The 26,855-nt window shown below is 41.1% G+C and overlaps 1 long non-coding RNA gene across 1 annotated transcript; it reads right to left on the bottom strand.

Annotated features, from left to right (window-relative positions):
- Window positions 1–10,911: 10,911 nt before the first annotated feature.
- LOC146889211 (uncharacterized) lies at window positions 10,912–25,995 on the bottom strand. The gene is made up of 4 exons (XR_015000378.2): window positions 25,846–25,995; window positions 25,089–25,260; window positions 23,926–24,004; window positions 10,912–11,227 (listed from the first exon to the last, which is right to left on the bottom strand). It is a non-coding gene; the product is annotated as an uncharacterized LOC146889211 (long non-coding RNA).
- Between the last annotated feature and the right edge of the window lie 860 nt (window positions 25,996–26,855).

Below are 26,855 nucleotides of genomic sequence, written 5' to 3'. Positions count from 1 at the left end.
AATATATATTGTTATGCATATTAAACACACACACACATTGAACATTATAGTTCAATTTGAGAAAATAAACACAACCTAAAGGGACAGATAGACACTAATATGATAATATTAGATGATATTATCCATATATATCCAATTCTTGACTCTTGTTAAGAGATAGATCGTCCAGGGGCTGAGATAGTTCACTGGGTAAAGTGTGATTACCAAACAATTATGCAGACCTGAAATTGGATCCCTAGAATTCATGTAAAAAGCAAGGCATGGTGGTGTGTACTAAAATCTCAGCATTAGGAGGCAGAGGCAGAGGCAGAGGCAGAGGCAGAAAGATCCCAGGGGTATGCTGGACAGCTAATAATAAAAATCAGTAAGTTCAAGGTTCAGTGACAGACCTTGTTTCAAAAATATGAGGTAGAGTCAAGTGTTGTGGTGCACATCTTTACTCCCAGCACTCTGGAGGGGGTGAAAAGTTTCTGCACCCCAATAAGCCTCTCTGCTGATGCAGTAATCCAAATCAGATAGAATTAGAAATCAATTCGAAAAGGCCCAGGTTTAACAGATACCCCACTTCTGAATGGCTTTCCAGCCCCCCAGATAGCAGATGGGAAAGGAAAACCGGAAAAGCATGTGTTCATTCTCTGGGGGAGAGGTTTTGAGCATCTCTGGGGACTGCTCATTGTTTGGTGGGCTTCCTTGGGGGTAGTCTGAACTGGGGCAGCTCCAAGGGAGGTGGTTTGGGGTCAAGCTTCCATCTGAACATTCCAGACTCTTTTGAAACAGAATATGTTATCTTCATTAGCACATAGAATAGTCTCCAAAAGAGATCGTATGTTTAATCCATAAAAAATAAATAACTGACAAAAGCAAAAACAAATAGTTATTTCTGGTATCTTATCAGAATATAAAAGAATAAAAAATTCACAGTGGGAAAGGGCTAGGGGGTAGGGAATAAATTGTGTACCACGTTATATTAGCTACTTTTCTGTAGCTGTGATGAAATACCATGACCCAAAGTAACTTACAGAAGAAAAAGTTAATTTGGACTTGTAGAGGAACTGGGCCCTCCAATGGGTAGAGTTTTACCTTCAGAATTTTTTTTTAGATTTATAAACATTTCTTACTTTAAGTGTATGAATGTTTGGCTAAATGTATGTCTGTGTGTCGTGTTCACGGAAGCCAAGAGGACATAAGATGCTCTAGGAATTATAGAACATTGTGAGTTGTCTTGTGGGTGTTGGGAATTGAACCCAGGTCCTTTGGAAGAACAATCAGTGCTCTTAATGGCTGAGTCATCTCTCCAGTACCCAGGGCACATTTCTTACCTTTCAGGTAAGAGAGGTTTTTCTTTTATGGCACTAATCTTGCTGAATTGTGGTGGTGGTTGTGCACACCTTTAATCCCAGCACAAAGGAGGCAGAGGCAGGTGGATCTCTGTGAGTTCGAAGCCAGCCTGACCTACAGCATGAGTTCTGGACAGCCAGGGTTACACAGTGAAAGCTTGTCAAAAGCAAAACAAACAAACACGTAAAAGAAATTTTTAAAATGTCTCTAATCTCTTTAACAATTACAGCCATTTTCTATGCCTACCTTATTTACACTTTTTCACTCACCAAACTGAATATGTTTTGTAGCTTTTTCTACCTCTCATTGTCAAGTTAAGAGTAGTGATTCCTAACTACACCAAAGCCTGAATGCTATGCTATTTTGAAATTTCTTTTAATCAACAACTAGGTGCTTTACTTTTGAATTCAGCCTCACTCAAATTATCAGGACAGGGACAGAAAGCAGTCACATTGTTTTTATTTTTGTCAAAATATTAAAAAAATAGCCTCTAGTTCAAATTCCAGCAGACTTCTTGCTCTCCTCGGATACCCTGTAAGCATAGTCTCTAGTGTCTGACTTTCTTCAGCAACCTGGTCTTCCACGATACCATCCAAGTGGCCCATGAAGCTTTGCTTACAGCACACTAAGGCTGCACATTCAAACTCTTCCAAATTCTTTCTACAAACCAGTTCTGAAGGTTGCAAATGATATGGCCTGGCAGTCACACAAATACCCGCTGGTGCTAATTTTTCTGTATTAGTTATGCTTTGTTTTTGCTGTGGCAAAATACGTGACCCAATGCAAGTTATGGAAGGGAAGATTTGTTGACTCAAGGTTTGAGAAGCTCTAATCCATCCTGACGTGGAAGGCTAAGTAGTGAGAGCTTGAGATAGATGCAGCTACAGTCAGGGAGCAGGGAGAGATCATACTGGTGCTCCATTTCCCTTTCAATTAAGTCCTGGACCCTAATTCAGGAAACCGTACTATTCATATTCAGGATGGGTGCTTTCCTCAATTAAAGTTCTCTGAGAATGCCCTCACATATACACCCAGAGGTGTCTCCTGGATCATTCTAAATCATAGTTGACAATCAAGACTGACCATCATATTCATATTTATCGTGGCACTATTAACAATAACAGCTGAACCCAGTGACAGATAAATAGAGAATGTGGTATCTATGTATAAAATGAAGGAATCATGGTTTTTGCAGGAAGATGGGTGGAAAGCCATGTTAAACAAAACAAATCAGAGGCAGAAAGTGTATTACATGGTTTCTCTCATATGTGAGAGCTAGAATAAAAAAGAAATTTAGGAATGACATGAAATTAGTAGTGGAAGAACTAGGGAAAGGGAGAGATATGAGAGGGGGAATCAAAGACCAGGAAGACAGGGAGAGGTCATTCGGGGGAGTGGTTATGACCAAACTGCAGTGTTTGAAAGGTCAGAGTGAACTCTATTATTGTTTACAGTTAGTATATATTATATTATTTTAAGCATATCAATTCATAGTAGATTTGAATTTTTTAATAAGTAAAAAGTGTTCCTTTAACGATAGTTGGAGAAGCCGTGGGCAAAACAGCATAGCCCCAGTGATGAACCCTATGGTAAGCAAACAGGGGCAGTGTGCTTAGTGCTTCTCCTCCATGATGTTTGTGGGAATTTTCTGCGCATCCTTTTTATTGGCTCTCTGTACTTCTGCTAAGTCTTCTCATGACTTTGCTGTGTTGTAAGAGAACAATCAGTAGCACATCTTTTCCTCCTTCTAGTTTGAAAGCACCTGAGACATGAACCCCAGAGGCACATAAGGCCGTGAAGTCATCAGTTATAAATCACGACTGGAGGACGCTGCTGATGGGTATGACCTCAACTCTTTTTGATACCTTGCCTCACCCTTAAATTAAGACGTCTCACACACCTGGGGAACAAGCCTCGGCCTGTGCCACAATCACAGAGCAGACCACAATAAAAACCTTAGAAACAACAATCACAAATGGCAGGGCAGAGCACAGCGTTGTTTTCTCCCTCTCAAACTCCATTACTCAGGTGTCTCTCTTTACCTCAGTAGGGTATGAAAGGGGGGCAAGGCCAGAGAGATACAGCCAGTCTCTAGTATGTACTCTCCCAAGAAAATGTGAGGGACACTATGTAGATGGCAGCTTACGTGGCAAGCCAGGTCTATGCATCACTACTAATATTGTCTCCCATACATATATAATTATATTTTAAGGGATGAGCAGCATATTCACACATTTGGATATAAATGGGACTTTCATAGGTGCATGTCAGCACAAACCCTTCATTAGGACTTTAATAAAATATCTTCTCTGCTCTTCTAGTGGCCCCGGTTTCTGCCAGTAAGAAATGTGTATGCATGTTAATCCCATAAAATTAATTATGACTTTCTGTTTTTACAAAAAGTTATGCTAGATACATTAATTATGCTTAATTAACACATGATCAGAATTTCTCAAATATCTGTGGTATAATTGGAATGGTTTGCCTAAAATAAATCATTTTCTCATTCACTCATATCGTACCTCTGAATATTCTGCTAAAAGTTGATTCTATCAGCTCCTTCCCATCACTTAAATAGTTTTAAAAAGTTTATCACCACCAGATATGGCCTGAAAAAGGCCACCAACCGCACATTCTAGATTCTTCCCTGGATTCTTTGGTAAATGCATTTAACTTCTTGCTTGTATTCAATGAAAATATGTAACTTATTAAGTTAACATAAATTATCTGTTTTTCCAGTTCTGCCTTTGCCTTCTCTGCCTCCATCTTGAGATTATAAATGGCATGTGGACAAAGCCTGCTCATTTGCTCCAGCACAATGCACCAGGAATTTAATGGCTACTTTGATCCCAAAGATGTTAAAGATTCAAAAGACATTAAAGGTGGCTCTCTTGGCTATTTGCATTTATGTTTTTAATCTTGGATGATAAACCGGTTTTTCCACAGGTAATGCCTGATTTGTAGCTCTGGTTTCAGAGTATCAATTTTTAACCAAATACTCTTCAAGCAGATACAATAGGTGACTTGGTGCTTTGAGCCTCAGTTCTTCTACAGTGTATGTATTTTTTTGACACAGTCTCTTGCTCTTTTGCCCTGACTTGCCTTTAACTTCTGGACCCAAATTATCCTCCTGCCTCAACCATCCAAGTAGCCTGGACTACAGGTGTGTGCCACAGAGATCTGCTAAGGGTAATTCTTAATGTATTTATTTGTATCATTGAATATCGCCATAAGGCCAGCACAAATTTGTGCAATAGTCAACGTTTTCTTCTTATCCTTTTAAGCTTCCTTTCCTGCTCTTCTTGATCCTATACCTACTTTCCAGTGGTTTTCCCTCCCATGGCATTTCTAGGACTTTCCAGAACTTCCTACAGGACATCCTTCCTCAGCCTCTTACCTTTGCATTCTAAACCTTATATCCCACTCTCCTGAGTGCTCTTTCAAAGAGTCTGTTATTATTTGTTTGTTTGTTTTAAGACAAGGTTTCTCTGTGTAGGTTTGGAGTCCATCCTGGCACTAGCTCTGTAGACCAGGCTGTCTTCAATCTCACAGAGAACTGCCTGTCTTTGCCTTGCAAGTGCTCTGATTAAAGACATGAGCTACCACTGACCTGCGATACTGCTACATTTTAAGAACATTCTAGAACTCTTTCCAAAGATCAGCAATATTAATAACGGAGGTATCAAAAAGAACAGAACACAGTAGGGGCATCTGGAAACAGGAAGGCTTTAGATTACCACATAGGTGACTGCATTCAGAGGAGGCCTCTTTTAAGTAGTAATATGTGCATCACATCATGTGAGTAATTATAGTTTAAAGGACACATCACATATTCATGTATTTGTATGTACATGTGACACTCATAAATGTATGACTGCTTAAACCCTCCATCAGGACCTCAGTAAAGTGTCTTGTCTGCTCACACAGTACCCCCGGTTTCTGGGAGTAAGAAAAAAAATGAATTCCAGTTGATCTCAAAAAAATTAATTATAATTTCCTGTTTTATTTTAAAACATGCGCTAGGTAGAAGTGAAAACAAATAGGGATTTAAATCTCTGTGTTTGCGGCTCATGAAATTGCTCTGGCTGGAATGTAGTCACCACCACCTAACATTTAACAGCTTTGATACCCTGATTATCTGATCTCTCTTAAACTCGAAATTACTCTGAATTAGAGCAGCCCTCCCTGAATGACTTTGTTACATAGAACTGAGCACAAGGAGCTCCAGAGTAGTGTGGGGCATAAAGGATGTCCCCAGCTCTCTCTAACTCCCTCCTTCAAAGCTATGACCTTGAACTGTTTGCTAGCTCACCATTTGTGTTGTGGTTATATCTGTAGATCAGTGCACAAGGCTCTTCATTTCTATGGTGATGTTGTAACAAAATACCACAGATAAGAATTCTGCGTAACCTATGAACAATGGGCATTTACTTGCCTAATATCTGTTGAGGATGGGAAGCCAAAGATGAGAGGGTCACACGGGGGGAGGGCTTCTTGCTGTATCATAAGATGGTAAACGGGACAATTTGTTGAAGAGACTGGGAGAAGGAATAAACAGGAGTTGATCAGAGAAGACACTTCTGGGCTATCCAACTCCGCTCTTTCATTTCATTTGAGCAACTTTACACCTCTCAAAGCTGAAGAATACAGTCTTCTGGGAGCTCAGCTGACTTTCTTCTCCCCCATCATGGAGAAAGAGACTTTGCTTCCCACTTAGAAATTCATTTCCACCTTCCTAGCCTCCATATACACATAGGGACTACAAACTACTCCTGGGAACTGTCTATGACATCTCGTTGGGTCTCTCATAAATAATGAATTAAATGCAATCTTTTAAAATTTATATTGCTGGGCATTGAACTCAGAGTCTCACTCACATTAGGTGAGTTCTCTATCAGTGAACTGTATCCATAGTCCCTAAATATAATTTAAAAACCCTGTCCATTTTTTTCTATGTGTGCATGGCAGTCATGGCTGCCATGCTTAAGCTCCTTTCAGGGAGAGATTTGGAGAGGTGGAATGGTTAATAGCTTCTGCTTACTGGGTCTAGAATCACTCTATCAGGATCCACCTATGGGATAAAATAATAAGAATTCCTATTTGACAGTCTCAAAGGCTTGCCATAAAATTGGATGAGTCTATGGAAAAGAATTATGCGAAGCAGAAAGTGTTAAGCAAATATAGTCCTCAACCTTTCCTCCCCTTCCTAAGAATATGTTGCCAGTGCTTTAAGACCTGACTCTTACTTCTACCATACAAACTTTGTTTGTCTAACCCTTCTCTGAATTAACAAAGCACTGATAATGACTTGTGATTATAGAGAGGTCTGCATTTCCTTATACTCAGTCCATGAGTTGGGAAAAAACAGGTCACTTTTGCTGATATGGAAACCAACTAGAGAGGAACAGGGTTTCCCAAGTACAGGAGTTGATGCAAAACTGTGATAACGGAGAATATAGAAGATGAGAAGAAGCTATGCTTCGCCAAACGGTGTTTCCTAAGAAACTTGGCTATGATCCTGAGTGGAGCCAATCAGATGGAGATGTGCATTTTATTTAGGGCACACCATGCTGAAGTTGGTCTGTACACAGAAGCTCAGGATGGTGGAAGAAAATGGGAAGAGATTCCAACAAGCTGATTTTGCCGGTTAAGTTTGTTCGGTCTCAGCTGGAGTGGTTGCATGGCATAACCTTGCTTTGTGGTTAGTTCAGTGTGTGGTCTCATAAGGTCTCCTTTCAGGTATTAAAAGTTGGTTGAAAAAGATAAAGAATAAAGAAGCTATTTAATGCTTTATTTACTGGTTTTATCGCCTCTGGTAGACTGTAATGTTTTTAGTGCACAGGACAGTGCTTAAATTTCCTTTGGATTACTTGCTACACCATTGCTACAAGCATTGGTAGGTCCTTGATAGAGTAGATTCTTATATTAAAATGGCATATTCTTCTGTTATAATCACAGTATCTACTTTTTGAATGATAACTGTCGATTGAGATAACGATCATGAGATAGAATCACCACCAAATGGGAACTTATATGGCAGGAGGCCCAGTTTCAGAACTATTCTGCTTTCAGAAACAGGAGGTTAATATCAAGTTCTTACTGGACTAGTACTGCATGTTTAGCACTGTTGTAAATTTTGTACATTTTACTCACCCACTTGAACCTCCGAACAATCCTAAAAGGTACCTCTTATTATCAAAGCCGCTTTTACTAAAATAGAAATGGAGACAATGACAGGTTTTCCCTTAGGTTGTTCAGCTACTGAACAGAGGCAGACTCTAGAGTTTGGGCTCTTGACTACTGCGCTGTGGGGAAAATGAGATGTGAAATAGTTTGGAACATTCAGTAAGTTTTACATTTTTTACTACCTTTTTTATTTCTTTTCTTTCACATTTTAAAATTGGTGGTCTTTTGAAAGTAAAACTAAGTAAAACTCTCTCTCTCTCTCTCTCTCTCTCTCTCTCTCTCTCTCTCTCTCTCTCTCTCTCTCTGCTTCTGCTCTCTCTTCTTGACTGAAGACCAGGATGCAACTCTTTACTTCTCTAGTACCAAGTGTGCCATGTTTCCATGCTCCCTGCCATGATGATAATGGACTAAGTCTTGGAAATTGTAAGCAAGTTCGCAATTAAATGCTTTTCTTTATAAGAGTTGCTATGGTAATAGTGTCTCATCTTAGCAATACAACATGAACTAGAATAGTAATGATAAAGGTCACTTTAAGAGTATGTGACCTCTGAAAATTCATGTCGTTTGTAGGCCTGATGTCACACACCTTTAATCCAAGCAGTCAGGTAGCAGAGGCCTGTGGATCTCTGTGAGTTTAAGCCTGGTCTACATAGTGAGTTCTTGCCCTCCTAGAGATACTGTCTCTAAAGCAAAAGCAAAACAAAACAAAAAAGGAAAATAGAAAGAAAGAATGAAAAAAAGAAAGAAAGAAAAACTAATGAAGAAAGAAAGATAAATTTTTTGGCTATTGAATGAGATTATCTGTGTAAAGTACATCATGCCTGGCATATTGCAAGTTCTTGATAAATAGTGTTTTTATGTTAAATTATTGTGATCTGCTTCTATGTTTGTCAGAATAGATTGCAATGAGTTTTTATTTTCAACTTCTAAAATTTTTATCTCCATGAAAGCTAACTCATCACAAAATCCTGGATTGTGGCAGAAAACAGGAGGTTGCTGTTGTAATGGAGAAATGAAATTGCTGCAGGATCCCAGAGAAGCTTGCTGCAAGATCCCCAGCAGTGGCAAGCAGTGGGCAGGGGGTCCAGAATGCAGTCAGCCCTAGGTAGGGACGGAGCATGAGATCATGCAGCAGGTCTCTGAAGGCTGGTGGTCCCTGGCGGCATTGAGCCCTGTTGCCGTGGTGGGTGAGAGACAGATAGGAACACTATGCAGAGTGAGGTTGAATATTTATTTGGTAATTATGGAAGGGAAGGGAGAAGAGGAGAAGAACAGGGAGAGAAGGAGAGAGAGAGAGAGAAAGAGAGAGAGAGAGAGAGAGAGAGACAGAGAGAGACAGAGACAGAGAGAGACAGAGAGAGAGACAGAGAGAGAGAGACAGAGAGAGAGAGACAGAGAGAGAGAGAGAGAGAGAGAGGAGACTGAAGCTGCCTCTGGAGAGGGAGCCAGAAAAGAGAGAGAACTAAGGCTGGAAGATGAAGATCAGCTTGTCTCAGTAGATGGGGGTGGGGGGAGGGAGTGGGCGTGGCTTGTCTCTTAAAGAGACAGGACAATCATTACAACTGTCATAGGATGAAAGGATTTTACTTTGAGCACAGCCATTATCCCAAGCTTCAGCATTTTTACTTTGGTTCTCCTTGCCCTCAAGTCCCATGCAAATGACACGTGGGAACCCAAAGTTCACATTCGGTGAACTTGCAAACAAATCAAGGAACAGAACTTGTGAAATGTATGGCCTACACAGTAGGTAATGAGCAGTTCAGTTATTTGTCTTGAAAGGTAAGTTGTCTACTCTTTCAAGGTATATGATTTTTTTTAAAAAAAGATTTCTTTGTTTTTATTGTATGTGTTGTATTCCCTGGAATTGGAGTTTATGGATGGTTGTGGGCTGCCATGTGGGTGACAGCAGCCTGTGCGAGCTGGCTTAAATGTCAACTTGACACAAACTAGAGTAATCAGAGAGGAAGAAGCCTCATTTTAGAAGATGGCTCTATAAGATCCAACTGTAAGGCATTTTCTTAACTAGTGATCAATGGTAGAAAGCCCAGCTGGTGACCTTAGGTTCTATAAGAAAACAGGCTGAGCAAGCCATGGGGAGCAAGCCAGTAAGCAGTACCCCTCCATGGCCTTTGCATCAGCTCCTGCCTCCAGGTTTCTGCCCTGCACTGACTTCCTTTGGTGACAAACAGCAATGTGGAAGTGTAAGCTGAATAAGCCCTTTCCTCTGCCATTTGCTTTTTGGTCATAGTGTTTTGTTGCAGCAATAGAAACTTTAACTGAGAGAGAGGCAAACCTGAGTCCTCCTTCAAGAGCAACAAGTGCTGTTAACCACTGAGCTGTCTCTAAAGCCCTGATTATATGCTTCCGACCAAATCTCTGAGCAAAGGCCCAGCTAAAAATAAATGAGGGCTTTGCATTCGTGGTAGTCTCATTAAAGCTATGCAGGGATATTCGGAGACCATGACAGGTTGTGTCTCACATTAACTAAATAATTATAATTTTTAACTAGTGGTAAGAGCCAGAATAAAAGAAATTTTCATCTACTTTTCCTATTTATATTCATATGCATTCTATGTTCTATCTTATTTCAGACACTGAGTTTGTTCTTTGGGGGAATTGCATAATGTTTCTGTTGGGCCCAGATTACGACCCCCAGAGAGGCCCAGACTGTAATAAGCAAGGTTTAATCAGCATAATACAAACATGTTTGGAACTCATCTCCATCCCCATTGTAGTGGGGTGGAGAGGAGTTTTATGTATTTAAAGGCATAACTACAAAAAGAATCTTTGAAGCTGCTTTGGCACGGCTGCAAGGACTTTTGCTCCCTCCCATGTTGCTAAGTCAGCTTTTTTTCTTTTTTCTTAGAGCAAGGCCACTGTTTTTGAGTTAGGTCATCTTTATCAGCCTGTATCAGGTGGCTGGTTGGGCTGAGCTAAGTGACCTTGGGCTTGGAATCTCCCGGGTGGGAGAGGGGAAGACCACTATCTTCCTGGGAAAACATTCTGTTAGGAAATTCTTTCTCGACCCTTTGAGAATAAGGGGTGAGGGTCCTACACTTCTAAGAACAAGAAGACTATTCTCTTACATCTTCTGATTTCCTCTTTCTAGCTGCTGACTGACTGTTTTCTCTCTGATTGCTTCCTGTTTTACTTCATGTAGGCTGCTTGTCTGTTTTTTTTTTCTCCTGCAAGTAGGCATTTTGCATCCTCTTTGGATCAAATGTGTATTTTGAAAGGCATCAATTTTGTGGACCCTTGAGCAGTGTCTTACAGCACAGAATCTTGGACCAGAGGCATTGATTTTTCCCCATGAATCAGAATGAAGTATGAATTATTAAGCAAGCTGTGGCTTTTGCCAAAGCAAGAGTTGACAACTTAGGATCAACATAAATTCCACCGAGCTACTGTTTTATTTATGCCTGATGTGATGAAACAACATTTAGCAGAAATGTCAGTGTGGACAGAGAGCTTAGATAGTGCTGGTTCTCCTTTCGGAAGGCTTCCAGGCTTCCGTGACAAAGCCTCACATCACAAGAGGGCTTAAATCAACAATTCCGGAGGCTAAGCACTCACAATCACCAGACTTCTCTTCTGAGGAAAGGTCCAGTCTTTCATCTTCCAGCGTCAGGTAGCCCCAGGCATTTCTTGGCTTGTATCTGCAGGACTCCAATCTTAGTGTTGATCTTTACAGAGCGTTCTTGCTCTTCAAGAGAGAGATAAATCATATTACTTTATGAGGCCATCCCACTCTACTGCTATTTCATCTTAACTAATCACATCTGCAGTGAACCTTTTTTTCCCCCCCAATATAAGGTCACATTTTGAGGTGCTGATCAGAGTCCTGGAATTTCAGCACATCTTTTGGGAGGATACAGCTGAACTCGTAACTGATTAACCCAGTTGGTTTACAGCTGATAAAAAGAAACCCGTGGTCACCGCTCTCCAAACCCTTTATCATTCTTGATTTGGAATCTCTCCTTATCTTTTCATTTAAGAATTACCAGAGATTCTCACTTTGTTTAGCTCCTTGGACTTCTGATCTCGTCTCTGTGTTGACTTTAGTGGCTGATTTCTTACCTTCCTGAGTCCTACTCTGTTGGAGGACCCCTGCCCTCCAGCCACCCATGGTCCTAAAATAGACTGTGAGAGGCAGTCTCTCTGTCTCTGGATGCTCTAGAGCGAAGAAACATTAAATTTGTGCCTTTACTTCAGAAGAATGACTCAGAAGGAGTCTGTTAGAGTTTATGTAAGCCACTAGACAATAAATATAAGATAGTGTTAATAGTTTGCATCCAAAACATCTCCCAAAAGCTCCCACACAGAAGCTTGGTTCCCAGTGTAAGGATTCAGGGTTTGGATCTTCAGGAGATGCTGAGTCATGAGGGCTCTGATATGAATGGATTTGTAGTTGAAAGAGATATTGGGAAGTGGTAGAAACTTTATTAGCAGGTCATTTTGGAGAAAGTAGGTCATTTCAGGACTTACCCTGAGAGAAATATTTTATACCTGCTCATTCAATCCCCATTGGTGACCATGAGGTGAACAGCATTGCAATACCACACACTCTTTTGTTTTTGAGACAGGGTTTCTCCGTAGCTTTGGAGCCTGTCCTGGGCACTAGCTCTGTAGACCAGGCTGGCCTCGAACTCACAGAGATCAGCCTGCCTCTGCCTCCCGAGTGCTGGGATTAAAGGTGTGCACCACCACCGCCCAGCATATACCACACACACTCTATGCGATCTCCTGTCTTTACAGACCCAGAAACAGCTGAACCAAGTGACAGTGAACTGATGCCTGATTCTCTCAGGTACATTGTCCTCACAATAGAAAGCTGTTGTGCAAACATAGAATTCAGGTATAAGAAAGTCTTCTGTGGACAATCCTGGAACAGCACAGAAGTCATGGTCATATCATTGTAAGTGATTCAAAACAAAACTAAAATGGCTGGCAGAATAAGATTTTTCTGATTATCACAGGGCTGGTATGAGCTAGTGAAACTGTCAGCTCTCTTTAAGTCATCTCTGGCTCTGTAGAGGATGCTCGTGTTCCTTTCAGTTTATGAAGCACACATAACTCAGTGCTTCCTTCACTGGATTAATGGCTCAAAAGTCAGAACCTCTGTGTAGGCAAACTATCCCTCAGTCCTCTTTAAACTTTTTGTCTTTGCTTAATGTGAAGGTATTTTATGTACTAATTAGGAAGTACTTCTTTTCCCATTTCAGTTCAACCACAAAACATGTAGAGAGGCTATGTCAAGTTCATATCTGTCGCTGCATGGACAGTGTCGTTTTATAACAAACAATGTGCTCGCTCCCGTTTATTACATGCATAGTATGAACTTTTTAGCTACATAAAGGAAGGGAAGAACCAAAGCTGATAATTTGTCGAGTTCTTAAAATTTAGAGAAAGATCACAGCACTCTCAAGATAAAAGGAACCTAGAAAAGAAAAAAGTAATCTAAGACATGTACTTTGTCTCTGAAGTTCTTAAAGTTTTAAAACTATTGGCAACCGTCATAGTTAAGATAGTCATTCCTGTTGCAGTAGAACTGGGAGAGCTGCTCCCTAATTCCTGCCTTCCTCCTCCAGCGTGTCTGCTGAAATTTCAATCTGTTTTATTTGCAACTTAATACACATACCCCTACAAGTGCTTTGGCTACAGCCCAACACTCCCATGAGTGCACGATCTAAAGCTGCTGGGGAACCCATACATAGGCCCAAGTGAGATCATTCTAGTGCCAGTCTTCTCTTTATTTATTGCGTATTGTTGTGCTTTATGAATGTGCTACCCACTGGCCCTCTCCTTGGATCACAAATACCTATTGAACTGAAAGTTCTGGAAACTTTCCATATCACCTGCCCTGTTCCAGTGGGTCTGGCTCTCCTTAGTGTAGTTCTAGAGTTGCTAGGTTTCTGATTTAGACAAAAACGTTCTGTTATTTAAGCTGCTTTGTCCAAGGAAAAAAGCGATACACAATTGTCCTTTTCACGCAGTCAAGCAAATTGTATTATTATTGTAGTACAATATAAACAATGCAATATAGTAAAAGGTAAGCACTGTTTTTTAATGCATTTTTATGTCATATCTCCTTAAAGCTAGGACTTCAGATACTTATATAATGTGTTCAGTTATTTTGGAGATAATATTTAACAATACTATCTAGCCTGTTCATCTACCCCGCATCTTAATGTATGAAAGATGATAGGGTCAAACCTTCCATCAGTTTGTACCTAATAATTAAGTTGGATTATTAAAAACTCCATTTCTAAAAGTGACAAAAAAGACACAAACTGCAGCCTTATCAACGAGGAACCAGGAGTAAAGGAGAAGCTTAACACAAGGATTTGCATGTGTAAGGCCCTGGGTTTTTTGTTTGTTTGTTTGTTTTCGGTTTATCAAACAAGGCATTTTTGTAGACACACATATAAGTAATATAAACATGGTTAGCCTAAAATTATATGAACAAAAAAGACTCGAAATAGGTAAAATAATTTTGAAAAAAAATGAATCTGTCTAATGATAGGCTAATTGGATAGCTCCATGTATTATTAATTCCTTATTGCATCTGGAACAAATTATCATAATTAATGATTTTAAACAACAATCACAGTTGAGAAGGGCAGAAGTCTTAGATTAGTGTCGTTGGGCTAAAGGTGTTGGCAAGGCAGTATTCCCTTTGGAGAGGCTCTTGGGGAGGATCTGGTTCCTTGTCTTTTTCAGCCAGCTGTGCTCCTTGGCTTGTGCCCACAGTGTCGTCACTTTCCTCTCCAACCCCCAAATTAAATGTCTTCCCTCTCACTGAATGTCATAGCTCACGGATAATCCAGGACAACCTTCCCATCTCAAGGTATTTTACTTCTTCACACTTGTAAAGTCTTCCTCGCCATATTAAGTAACATATTCCCAGGTAATGGTGTAAGCATCTAAGTGGCATCATTTTTCATCTTGCCATACATACTACAGTAATCAAGCATGTGTAGAATTTGGTGCTGGAGAGATGGTTCAGCGGTTAAGAGAATTTGCTGCTCTCTCAGAAGAGCCTAGTTTGATTCCTAGCAGCCACGTGATGCATCACAAGCACCTGCAACTCCACTGTCAAGGGATGTGACACTCTCTTGTGCCCTCCATGGGCACTAGACACAGATGTACATGCAGGAAAAACACACATATATAATAAATAGTAAAAAAAATATATGATTTGCCAGATATGGTGGTATCCATGTGTAATCTCAATGCTTGAGAGACTGAAGGAAGAAAGTTGAGATTTCCAGGCCAGTCTACTGTCTAATGTGAGAGACTATCTCAGCACAAACATAACAAAACAAACAAACAAACAAAAAACTCACAAAGACTATATAGTATTAGTAAAGGAATGGACACACAGATCAATAGAACAGAGCAGAGTACCCCCCAAAATATGCCCAGTTTACCTTTGGCTATGAAATAGGTGTAATTAAATAAAGAAAAAAGACTGTTTTGTTTTTTTCAGGAAATGATATCAGAGTACCAGATACTGTACAAAATCCCAGTTGAAGTTCAACACATTATGTAAGTTAAGTAAAAGTAGATAATAAGCTTAAATTTAAAATGTATATTTATAAAACTTTTTGAAAACCAGTAGGAGATCATTGGGATTGAGAACTAGGTAAAGAGCTATTAAACTTGATAGCAAAGCACACATCATAAGACTAAAAGTTAAGTATGTTTCAGCAAAAATAAAAATGTGTACTCTGGGGACAAAGAGTTTTGTCCAGGTGTGGTGGTGCCAGCACTCGGGAGGCAGAGGCAGGGATTCTCTGTGAGTTCAAGGCCATCTACATAGGGAGTTCTGGGACAGTCAGAAATGTTTCGAAAAAAAAAAAAAGTTAAAGTTCCTGTGAAGAGGATAAAAAGATAAGTTACACAAGAGAAGAAAAATATTTGTAAACTATATATTTGACAATGGCTAGTAGCTAAACTGTACGAAGAACTCGAAAAACACTAAAGTAAAAAAAAAAAAACCATAGGGGCTGAATTGAGGGCTAAGAGGTTAAGAACACTGACTTAGCTTTCAGAGGATCTGGGTTTGCTTACCAGTACCCACATAGTGGCTCACAACAATCTGTAACTCCAGTTATGGGGTATCCAGCTTCCCCTTCTGGCCACCAATAGCACTAGGCGCACACATAGTGTTCAGACATACATTTAGGAAAAACATTCATATACATAAAATAATAGATATAAACTTTTTAAGTGGCCAAATAAGCAAACAGAGACTTCATTAAAGAATAGTATGCACATAATAAATGAAGCCATGAAAAATGTTTAATACCCATTAGCCACTCTAGAGGTAGAAACTTAAGCCACCATGAGATATTGAAGCTAGCAGGATGATTAAAATTTAAAAACAGCATCAAATGTTGATGAAGATATGGTGAAACTAGATCACCAGTACATTGTTAGTGAAAATGTAAAATGTAGACACTTGGGAAAGCAGTTTGACAGTTTCTTATAAAGCAAAATTACAGCTATCATGTGACAGAGCAATTCCACACCTAGGCATTTATCCCAGATAAATGAAGACTTACATTCATACCAAAACATGGAGATGAATGTTCCCAGCAACTGTATTTACAATAGTAGCCCGCTAGAAATACTGCTTAGTGTGTGAATATTCAAACACTCCAACCCATTCATACTATGGAATACTACTCAGGAAAGAGTCATTCCTACCAAAAAAAAACCATGCAAACAAGCAAACAAACAAAAAACCACATGAATCTCCAGAGAACTATTCTGAATTTAAAAAAAAAAGCTAACCTTCTCAGGAATATATACTGCAAAATTCCATTCATATGACTATTAAAAATTGAGTTATTATTTCTACTTCTGGAAACAGGGTCTTGCTGTACAACCCAGGCTGATCTAGAATTCTTGGTTATCTTGCTTCAGCCTCCAGAGTGTTGCAATTACAAACGTGTGCCTCCGTGCCTGTCTGTACAACATTCCTGAAACGATGATTTAGACATACTGAAATTTAGTGGTTGCCAGGGACGAGTCACAGAAAAGGCTGGAGAAGGAAGGGAAGTGGAACCTGGTGCTGATGGAAATGATCTATTTCGACTGTCTACTTCCTGGTTGAAATAGTGCTCTATTTCAGAATGCTACATTGGGGAAAAGGGGTTATGGCTGCATGAATATCTCACTGTGTGAGTTCTTCTGACTGTAGGGGAATGTACACTTAGGCCAAAGTTAAAAGCTGTATTTCAAGCTAAACAGATGAAAATGAGACATTACAACCCATGAATGAAATGGAAGTACACAGGCAATAGGGATGTCGGTCAATGGTAGAACACTTGCTTAAGATGGCACTAACCAAAGATGGATAGTAAGGGGTATTGATAAAACTACGAAAAAATGGGAGCCACTGTGCACTGCTGATATGAATATAACACAGTTCTGCCTTGAGGAATTCTATATAGGTAGTACTCAGGTTAACAAAAACAAAAAAGTTACGATATACTTTTCTTAGATGTTATATCCAAGAGAATTAAAAGCATTGCTGTCCTAAAAACCTGTCCACAAATATGGGTGGCATCATCATTCATAATAGCCAAAAAGTAGAACAATTTAAATGTTCATGGACCTGTGATGGTAAACACTATGTGATATATCTACCCACACCTAATGAAATACTTAATGGCTAGAAAAGAGAATAAAGCAGTGCTATAGTCTACACATGAGTGAGCCTTGCAACCAGTACATCCGGGGGGAGGGGGAGACCTGATACAAAATGTCATCTTTGACTTCAATATGAAATACTCACAGTGGGCAAATCTAGACCTACAGAAATTAGACTACTAGTTAACAGAGGTTGGATGGAGGGTAGTTAATACTTAGAGAGCAGTTTCTTCTTTTTTCCTTATTTTTCCTTCTTTGTTTTTCAAGACAGGGATTTTCTCTGTAGCTTTGGAACCTGTCCTGGAACTCACTCTGTAGATCAGGTTGGCCTCGAACTCACAGAGATCTGCACGCCTCTGCCTCCTGGGTGCTAGAATTAAAGGCATGTGCCACCACTGCCCGACTAGAGATAAATTTCTTTTTGAATGATGAGAATATGCTGGAATTGGGTAGTGGTACTTGATGTACAACCATGAATATACCAAAAACCAAAATAAACAAAAATCACTTAAAGCCAGGTGTGAGGGGAAGTGACTGTACTCCCAGGATTTGGGTATTTAAGGCAGAGCCTCATAAGTTTGGAATCCTATCTCAAAACACAAACAAAAACAACACCCTCCCCCATTTCAAAATCAGCATTACATTATGAAAATGACATTTTCAGCATAATTATTTTAAAAGTCATCCTTGGTGCCACCATTTTCACACAAGAATTACTCTGAGTCTTTGTTTCTTCTAAATGTGTTTCCTTCTTCACCTCTCCAGTCCTCTCAAAGATTTCTGATCATGTACTTTCAATCTTGTTTTCCAGGTTCCCGCTAGAGTTTGAAGAGACCCAGGGTGGTGCGGGAGAATTGTCTATATTCTGTCAATCATGTTTTAAATAAAATGCTGATTGGCCAGGCAGGAGGTGTAGGCTGGAAAACCAGACAGGAAGTGGAAATGATGCAAGGAGAGCAGGAGAATTCTGGGGAGGAAGAAGTTGATTCCTCCCACTCCTGCCCAGATCACTGAAGCAGCAGGATGTGATCTGCCCCACTGAAAAAGGTACTAAGTCACAGGGCTAACATAGATCAGAAGAATGGGTTAATCAAAATGAGAGAGTTAGCTAATAAGCTAATAAGGAGCCTGACCTAATGGGCCAATCAGCTTTATAACTTATAGAGATCTCAGTGTAATTTTTTTTTCTGGGACCAAACAGCTGGGGAACTGGGCAGGACAGAAACCCCAACAAGCCAGCCCCCATCATGTTACACCAGGGTTATCTATCCCATCCATTTTGACACAGGACTATTATTGGTTCAGTGATAAACACATGACCTATATCAGGTCAATCAGTAACAGCAAATCTTAGTCTAGGGAAATTCAGTTGCTTCATGAAGGATGTGAATTCCCCTGCTTGATCAGACATTGTGAATCTGAAAATACATATCACTAGTAAAAGCACGACAATAAAACCAACCCAGAAGTAGCGATCACAACTCCTGTTGAAGTAATTTGCACTGTAGCCTCATATAAAGTGGTTTCTGTCCCTGTTTCATGAAAATTCATTTTGGTAATTCCCCCCCCCCACTTACTTGCAATAAAAGAATCCCAAGTGGTATGGCTGTTTCACCCGAGTGGGTCCCAACCTAGCTCAGGGTATAATTTTAAATCATCCCCCCCATAAGCCCCTGTCTATCACATCTAGTCACTTCCTGCTTCATGATGATGAAAGAAGGGACAATAAAAAAATCTTACAGCACAAAACACATAAATTGAACTTTCAACTAACACACAAACAAACAAATGAGAATTAAATACTTCCAACTTATTACACAAAATCTGGAAAGGAATGTGTGACCCTATAGTGCCAGAAGGTGGTACAGAGTTAACCTCTTCCATCCCAAAAGCCAGAGAGGTTGATCACCAGCATAGGATGACGGCAAAGAGGGTGCAAGCCTCAACAACTAAGAGAACTGGTAACTGGGATTGGTTCTTGAAAGTTATTCTAGTAAAATCCATGTTTTCCAAGGTATATCTTCTGATATTCCTGTCAGCCAACCACAAGAAGACAGTACCTGGACAAGTAGAGCTAGGGATTTGAAAGCACAGAAAACTTGAATCCAGGTACTCAATTCATAGAATCCCGAAAGTTGATTATGTGCTTTCTTTACACCTAGCCTCATGTTTGGCATGTGGCTGCATCAGTAAACGTTTTCCAAATGAAAGGACCTGCACACACACAAAAAGGAAAGTCACAGCAGAAAAAATCCAAGGAGTTGTCTTCCACATGCAGTACAGGCTGGAAAGTACCTCAAGAAGATAACATATATGCTTTCAAACACAGATGTGGAAGGCAGTATAGACAGATCTGGACTGAGACCTACTTTCATGTGGTTGGTTGATAATGAGTTTACCACTGAACAATAGACAAATTCTCAGTATATATTACACTGTATTAACTGGTCTCTCGCAGTTTGCAGTCTGGCTTTCATCCAGTGATAACTCTTGCCTTTGTGAGCCTAGCACTTTGTCTTCTTGAATATACTTACAACGTCATGGTAAAGGACATACATAGCATCAGAGAAGACTTTTGAAAAGGATAAAACTTGCTGAATAATCGGTGCACATAATTTTCGCTTTGGAAGTTTTCTTTTTGTAATCTTACATTGGAAGCACTTGAAAGAGGGTTGGCCAACAATATTATCTACACGCAAGTTGCCATAGGCCATTTGTGGTATTGAGGGATGACGAACAAAGCCTTCCCCTGTGTCCATTGTGGTTGTCATACTCATAGAGATATGGCTGCAATTCTTGCTCTAGATTTCAAATCTATTTTAAGTAGCAGGTTTCAGATAAAAAAGACACATCAACTTTTCTTTTTTTCTTAACTAGGTTAACACCACGTTCAGGAAAATATGGTAGCTTCATTGAACATCTTGTGTCAGTCATATCTAGACCAAGGGAGTTTGGTCCCTTCTTGATTCATTGATCCAACGATCAACAAAACTGTGTTCTCAGGAGGAAAAGATACATGTAAATGCTATTGATTATATGTATAATTACATATAGTACATATATTAGGAGGACACAGGAAGTATTTTGCTAAGTCTACTTATGCAGAGCTTATGATGGATGGATGATCCTCTCGCCTAGATGAAGCACCTCAGCTTTAGAGGAATCATACATCACTGACGGAGACCTAAATGCTAACTGGAACTGAACCAAAACCTTATCAATTGACAGAACTATTGTGTTGCAGATTTATAATGGAGACTCTGAGTCACCAGCTTACACACCAGGGGCCAGAGGGAACTTGAGAAGACAGTACATTTTTAGGATACATAAGAGACCATTCAGATTGGTATCCAGGAACACCTGCTGAGACTCATTGCTTTTAGTGTGTGTGTGTGTGTGTGTGTGTGTGTGTACAAGTGCCACAGTGTGAGTACTGAAGTCAAGAGCAACTTGGAGTCAGTTCTCTCCTCCCCACAATGACGGTTCCAGGGAACAAACAAGTCATAGACTTGGTCACTGAGCCAACTTGCTGGTCCCCGAGGTTCATTGTGATACATGTTTTTCTCCTCTGATTTATGTAGACCCAACGATTGTGTTTCTATCTACAATTTGGTCTCTGGAAGTAGACATTTGAAGCTTAAAAAGATACTAACAGTTTTTCAGTATTTCTCCTAACCATCAAGTTATGCATCCCTGATTTAAAAATGGAATCGTTTTCTAACTTTTTTGTGGTTTATTTTTCAGAATTGCCAACTTTTTTCAAAGAAGACAGCAATGATATTAAATGCTAATAAAAAACTGAAATTGTGCCGCTCTTCAGGGCACTCAATTCTGAAGATATCCACGGTCTCCAATTGACTCAGTGCGGTTGAAGCAGAACATTTTGAAGAAGGCTGTGTGGAGCACCTAACACTGCCTCAGAGGGGGCTGCTGGTGGCAGCTCATACCTGACCCCTTCACACTGTTTACACCCTCTTTAGTCAACCTCTTTAATTCATTCAGGCAGCCTTGGGGCACCTAATGTGGAGCTTACCCATCAGACTTCAGCTTGATACTTTCTGCCAACCTTGAGCTGGATTTACATTCTCATTGATTTCCTTCTAGCCTTTCTGCTGCAAGCAAAGGCTTCACTTTCTGCAGAAGCAAGAGCCAAGCAAAGGTTCTCTGACAAGAAATATGGAGGAAGACATTTTAACTCTCATGGAGGCTTTGACGACCCAAGCAATTGACGCAGATCCAGATCCGGCGGCTGCAGCCTCTGTGGGGGTGGGACCACCAATTCCGACTCTCCCTCTTGAAGAGGCTCTGTCCACTGCATGCCATGGGGTAAACATGGAACAGAAAACTGCGCATCAAAAGAAGACGAAGGAGACAAGGGAAATGTTCGGGGTTTGCCCTTGTCTGAGCAGAGCAGTCCCAGGCCGATGCGCAGATGTGGCTCCTGAAGTTCCATCCCATACAAATAGTGGGGGCAACCGAGGGAAAAAAAGCAGCCGTAAAAGGAGGAACAGAAAGAAAAGTAAGAAGGTGTATCTTTCTTGGCCCATGACACTAGAGACTCGAGCATCTTCAACAAGCCCGTTTCCTTGTCAGGCTTCTGCTATGGGGGCTTTGTCCGGCAAGAAGCAAAGAAGAAGAAAAGGGAAGAAAGAGAAAACAGTGATTAGTGCTCAGTTCTGGCAGGAACCATCTGGCACTGTGCTGCCCGAGGCGAGTACAGGTCAGTCTTCTCAAGAAGGGACCTCTGTGACAGTCAGAAAGGGAAGAAGAGCCCAGAAGAGGCATCGCTGTAAAAAGAGAGCTAAGAAGAACCAAAAGATTGAGTCCAGTCCTTGGCCTGTGACAGTTCAGGCATGGGCTTCTTTTGTAAGGCCAGATCTGATGCAAACCAGTTTTACAGAATCTTTGCTAGCTGCCAACAATGGGATTGAGGATGATGTGTCTGTTTTCACTTTGTATAAGAGCCCACAGGCTGACCTCCTAGACTCACCTGCCCCTCTAGTTCAGGCTTCATGGGAGGAGGTGGCCCCTGATATCAACCCAAAGAGAAAGAAACAAAGGTGGCAAGGAAGGAAGGACAATGCCCTGGATCCTACCTGGCCACTAGAGATACAAGCTTGGGTACCATTCCCAGCAGCAGCAGCTGTAGACCCAGTCCAATCTCTAAGTGAGGACCTATCTCTACCGTGGGAATGCTGGCCTCCGCTAGAGAGGGAAAACGAAAGCAATTGTTTTATTCCTTGGTCTGAGGGCGCAGAGAAGGGGCCCTTCTCAGCAATAGCTCCCTGGCAGTTCTCACTGAAGGAAGCGCCTGCTCTGAGAATCGGGCAGTACCAGACAGATGAGGCTAAAAGGAGCCCTGATACCCTAGAGGAGCAGCTCCAGGGCAGTGAGGAGCTTGCCCTGGAATCCTATCAAAGTTGGGGAAAGGCCGAGAAATACCAGGGGGATCAGGATGGAGACGATTGGGAATACAGTATTTTGGATTTGTCTACTCAGGCTGATTGTTATTATGGGGATCCCTTCTCAGAAGAGGGAGGCCAGGCTCCCACTCTTGCATGCAGTTATGCCTACACCAGTATTTCCCAAGCAGAGACAGGCAAGTGGGAAGCAGAGGAGGACAAAGCCACATTTCAAACGCTCTGGATGGGAAAGTGGGGAGGCCTTTAAGATATGGGGAGAGAAGGGAAGGGGAACTAACGAGACCTTGTTCTTAGTTGTACAATGGTCTACAACTGGATGGAAGAAGGGAATGCTTTGAATGCTATTCAGAGAAAGGCTCACCATACGAGTGGCAAATTTCTCAATATTTTATAGTTATCATAATTATACTCTTGATGGTCAGTTTCTCTCCCAACCAAATTAGCTTATTAGAAACTACACGGAAACAACAACAACAACAAAAAGCCTTTCTTCTGTCTATCCACTTGCTCTAACGTACTCGGGAAGATGTGTAGTTTATGGTTGGTAAATGGTATTACAAATCTAGATAACCCAGTAGTAGAATGTATATTTCATCCTACAGACATTGTTTTCTTGACTAGAAAATTGTATGTTGGAGTGTGTGCTGTTTTAATGGTTGTATTTTGCTTTGGCATCGGTCACTTCGATTGTTAAGTGTGCAGATTCCACAGCACCCAAAACTCAACTTTGCCACTCACTACCTGCATTCCTCTGATCAAGCCGCCGATGATTTCTAGGCTTCAGGGTTTATAGACTTGTGGACAAGTGAGTGAGCTAATTAATAAAGAAAAAGTAGGACAGAACTTTTAGTATCGAGATAAAGGAAAACACCATTATTGACTCCTGACTTCCTCATGTAGGCACACACTTGAACCTACTCAAGTTGCTCTATCTCCATGTAGACACACACACACACACACACACACACACCAAAGAAATAAAGAAAACCAACAGATTCATAAGAGTATGGGAAACATTACTTAAATGCGAAGAGCAATCAACCAAATGGTAGCTGTCATTTCAAGCTAGTAGCTCTCAGTTGAGTCAAGACAACATTTAGTAGAGGCTGGATAAGAAATAAGCTCTTGAATCTATTGGTCACTACTAGCTGGAGAATCAGGTATGGGTAACAGTTTTTGAGCCTCTCAACCCTTTCGTGCAATAGCTGTAGGTCTAAAACTCCCGCTGAACTGACAAGGGAAGCAGGAGTTCTCAACAGCAGCCCAATTGGAGGGCTCCATGAATACAGCCTGCTGGCAGCGGCTAGACTTCAGGTACCTTTGATTTGGACGGAACTGAACACAGTCAGCCATGCTGGAAAGGAAGGGAAGGACTTCAGTTTGCTTGCTCAAATGACCTGTGGGAACAAAAGAGGAGAGAGAACTGTGCTTTTGCTGGAACAAACCCAGGGGCAGCTTTGGCAGAGGTTATGCAGCTCTTTGTTGCTACTTTCCTGAGCTCAGTTGATTGGAAAATTAAATAAAATGTATTCAGAAAGCATGAATAGGCAATGGGGCTGGGCAGAGCTTGAGATGAACAAGCTTTGGGAGATGTTTTGTTTTGACTTTTTGAGTAACCTAGGTTTGGGATCAATTTAATCCCGCAGTTGCCCTGCCATCTCCCTGGCTACTTCAAAAGTTCCAATAATCATAGGAGTCGCAAGAGTGATACAGTGTGCTTGTATGTGCCACAGATGCTCTAGCTAGAGGTTTGGGAGAATCTGGAGAAGTGTTTACACCAAAGTCCAGGCAGGCCTTTCTGATGCTCATTCATCTCCTGGCCTGAGGGATCCAGCTGCAAGCTCATCTACTTCAGCCGGAAAAGCAGTACTTGAACTTAGCCAGAAGCCTTGCTCTTTGTTAAATTTTGTTTTGTTTTCCTTTTCAAGACAGGGTTTCTCTGTGTAACAGTAGCTCTGGCTGGCCTGGAACTCACTGCATAGACAAGGGTGGCCTCGAACTCACAGAGATCCGCCTGCCTCTGCCTACCGAGTGCTGGGATTAAAGGGGTGCGCCACCACTGCCCGGCAGTCAAAATGATTTTAAAAGAAAAGCTTGTAACTGTGAATAAAGATTGTCTGTCTCTAACACATTTTGTGTCATATTAGTCTTAGGACCTTCAAGTGCAATAGCAGACAATGGATAGGAGTCTTGGAATAATTGTATGGAGGGAACAGAAGCTTTTCTTTTCTTTCAGTTATTCTGCAGTCCGGGAAGGCCTGGAGCTCACTATGGAGTCTACATGTAAGATTTTAGACAATTCTGAAGCCATTTCTGACAATTCCAAACCCTCTCAGCCTCCGTGCCTTAGTGCTTCCCCTCCTTCCCTGGGAACCAAGGACCTAATAGCTACACATGCGCGTACTCAGTTCCTGAACAATTACCCATACACGTATGTTTTGACTCAGTCCCCTGGGAAACAGGGTCAAAATGACCTCTTACCTCATCTGATCTGACAATAGTTCTCCAGCCAATTATTGGTATTAGCCCTTTTCGAATAAGCCGATCATAATGGTCAAGGAACAACCCGTCTTGTTTCTATGGGGCCTTCTCCTTTAAAAGTAGACTGTACCAGCTAGTCGGGGTCTCTTGGCTTCCGGAATGCTGAGGGACCCTGTCATGACAGAATTAATAAAATCCTCATGCTTTTGCATCGGCTATGGTATATGAGGTGGTCTCTGGGGGTGACTCCTCGGTTTGGACACTAGAGTCCAACAACACAAGCCTTGAACTCGCTTCAAAGAAGAGAAGCTAGTCATTTTTTTAAATCCCACTACTGCCATTGCTTAAGCTTAAAAGATGTAGGGATTACAAAGGAGAAGGCGGTACCAATACACTCAGTCCAGCAGTCAGCTTCTCCCCATACTCGCAAACGTAATAGGGTGAAATCGGTGGTCACAGAGTCACTCTTTGAGCCGAGCTTTCTGGTCCCAAAGTACAGTTTCTTGGTATTGAAAACCCCAAATCTTTCTGCCTGCCTTTCGTACTTAAGACTACTCCAAACTTCTGGTGCTGTGTATCAACAGTCCTTCTCCAGAAGGCATCGTCTATTTTAGGAAAACAGCTCACCCCTGTGTTCCTACCCAGGTTCTTTTTTCTCAAATTCTCTCCAACGCCAGCCAGCTTTTCTCTCTTGTTCTGATAGCCCAGTTCCAACATAAAACCCCAGAAAGACCTTCCTGGCAGCCCAAATACTCACCCTCATTGCTTCATGTGGGTCTTTTTTTTCTCACCTGAACCAAAGCTGTTTACTCAATTACTTCAGGAGTTCAGAGAAGCTCCGTGACAGGAAGTCTTCCAGCAGGATATATATTGTTCTAGAACTGAGTCAGCCACTTAGGAGCCTCTTCCTGTATACATAAAGTGGGCTGGGTGCCCAAGGCACTGTGCTGGAACCTCACGGCTGATTTAAGAAATCACTGAACATTATTCATTTCCTACAGCAAAATAAATAAGCCCTCTAGGGTAGTAGCGGGCAGCCCTGTGAAAACAATGGCCTTTTCATGGGATCCACCTTAAATAACCACTGCAGAACTCAGGGTTTATATAGCTATCTTCCAGAGAGTTCACTATGCTTTTTAAAAAATTATATTTATTTTCTGGGTTTGTGTGTGTGTGTGTGTGTGTGTGTGTGTGTGTGTGTGTGTGTGTGTAAAGGGGCAGCACACGTGGCACAGCAACTTGTGGAGATCAAAAGTCAGTTTCTGGAAATCGGTTCTCTTCTTCCACCTTGTAGGTACCTTGGCTCAAATTCAGCTTCTCAGGCTTGGCAGCGAGTGACTTTGCCTGCTAAGTCATGTTTTTTTGCCCTTCAGCGTGCTGAATATCAAAACAAAGTGTCCTTACTATATGGATATGACATCGATCATCCCGGTAGGAGGAGGAAGTGTGGCATGCGGTAGACTTGGAGCGCTTTTGCCAGAAGCAGGGATGAGACTGTATTTAAGCTCCAGTCTCTCACTCGGGATTCTTGTGAACTAGCCGTAGTTATTTCCCAGTCAAGATCAAAGAGAGTAAAGGTAATTGATACTCAATGCCCATTTCCTGGTCCTGTGCTCTAAATACAACTAAATCGCCTTAAAGGTATTTGTGTCTACAGATTTTTATCTCAGTTCATCATTTACCTTGGGAACTGTGTACTCTGGGGTCTGAATTCAAATATCCGAACTCTTTTTTGTTAACTGCTTAACCCTGCTCTGCCTCAGTTCC

This window comes from Myodes glareolus, chromosome X, assembly GCF_982192425.1.
Source record: "Myodes glareolus chromosome X, mMyoGla1.1, whole genome shotgun sequence".
NCBI classification, from domain to species: domain Eukaryota; kingdom Metazoa; phylum Chordata; class Mammalia; order Rodentia; family Cricetidae; genus Myodes; species Myodes glareolus.
The sequence above is the reverse complement of the archived record's forward strand: the minus strand, read 5'-3'. Positions and strand labels throughout refer to the sequence as shown.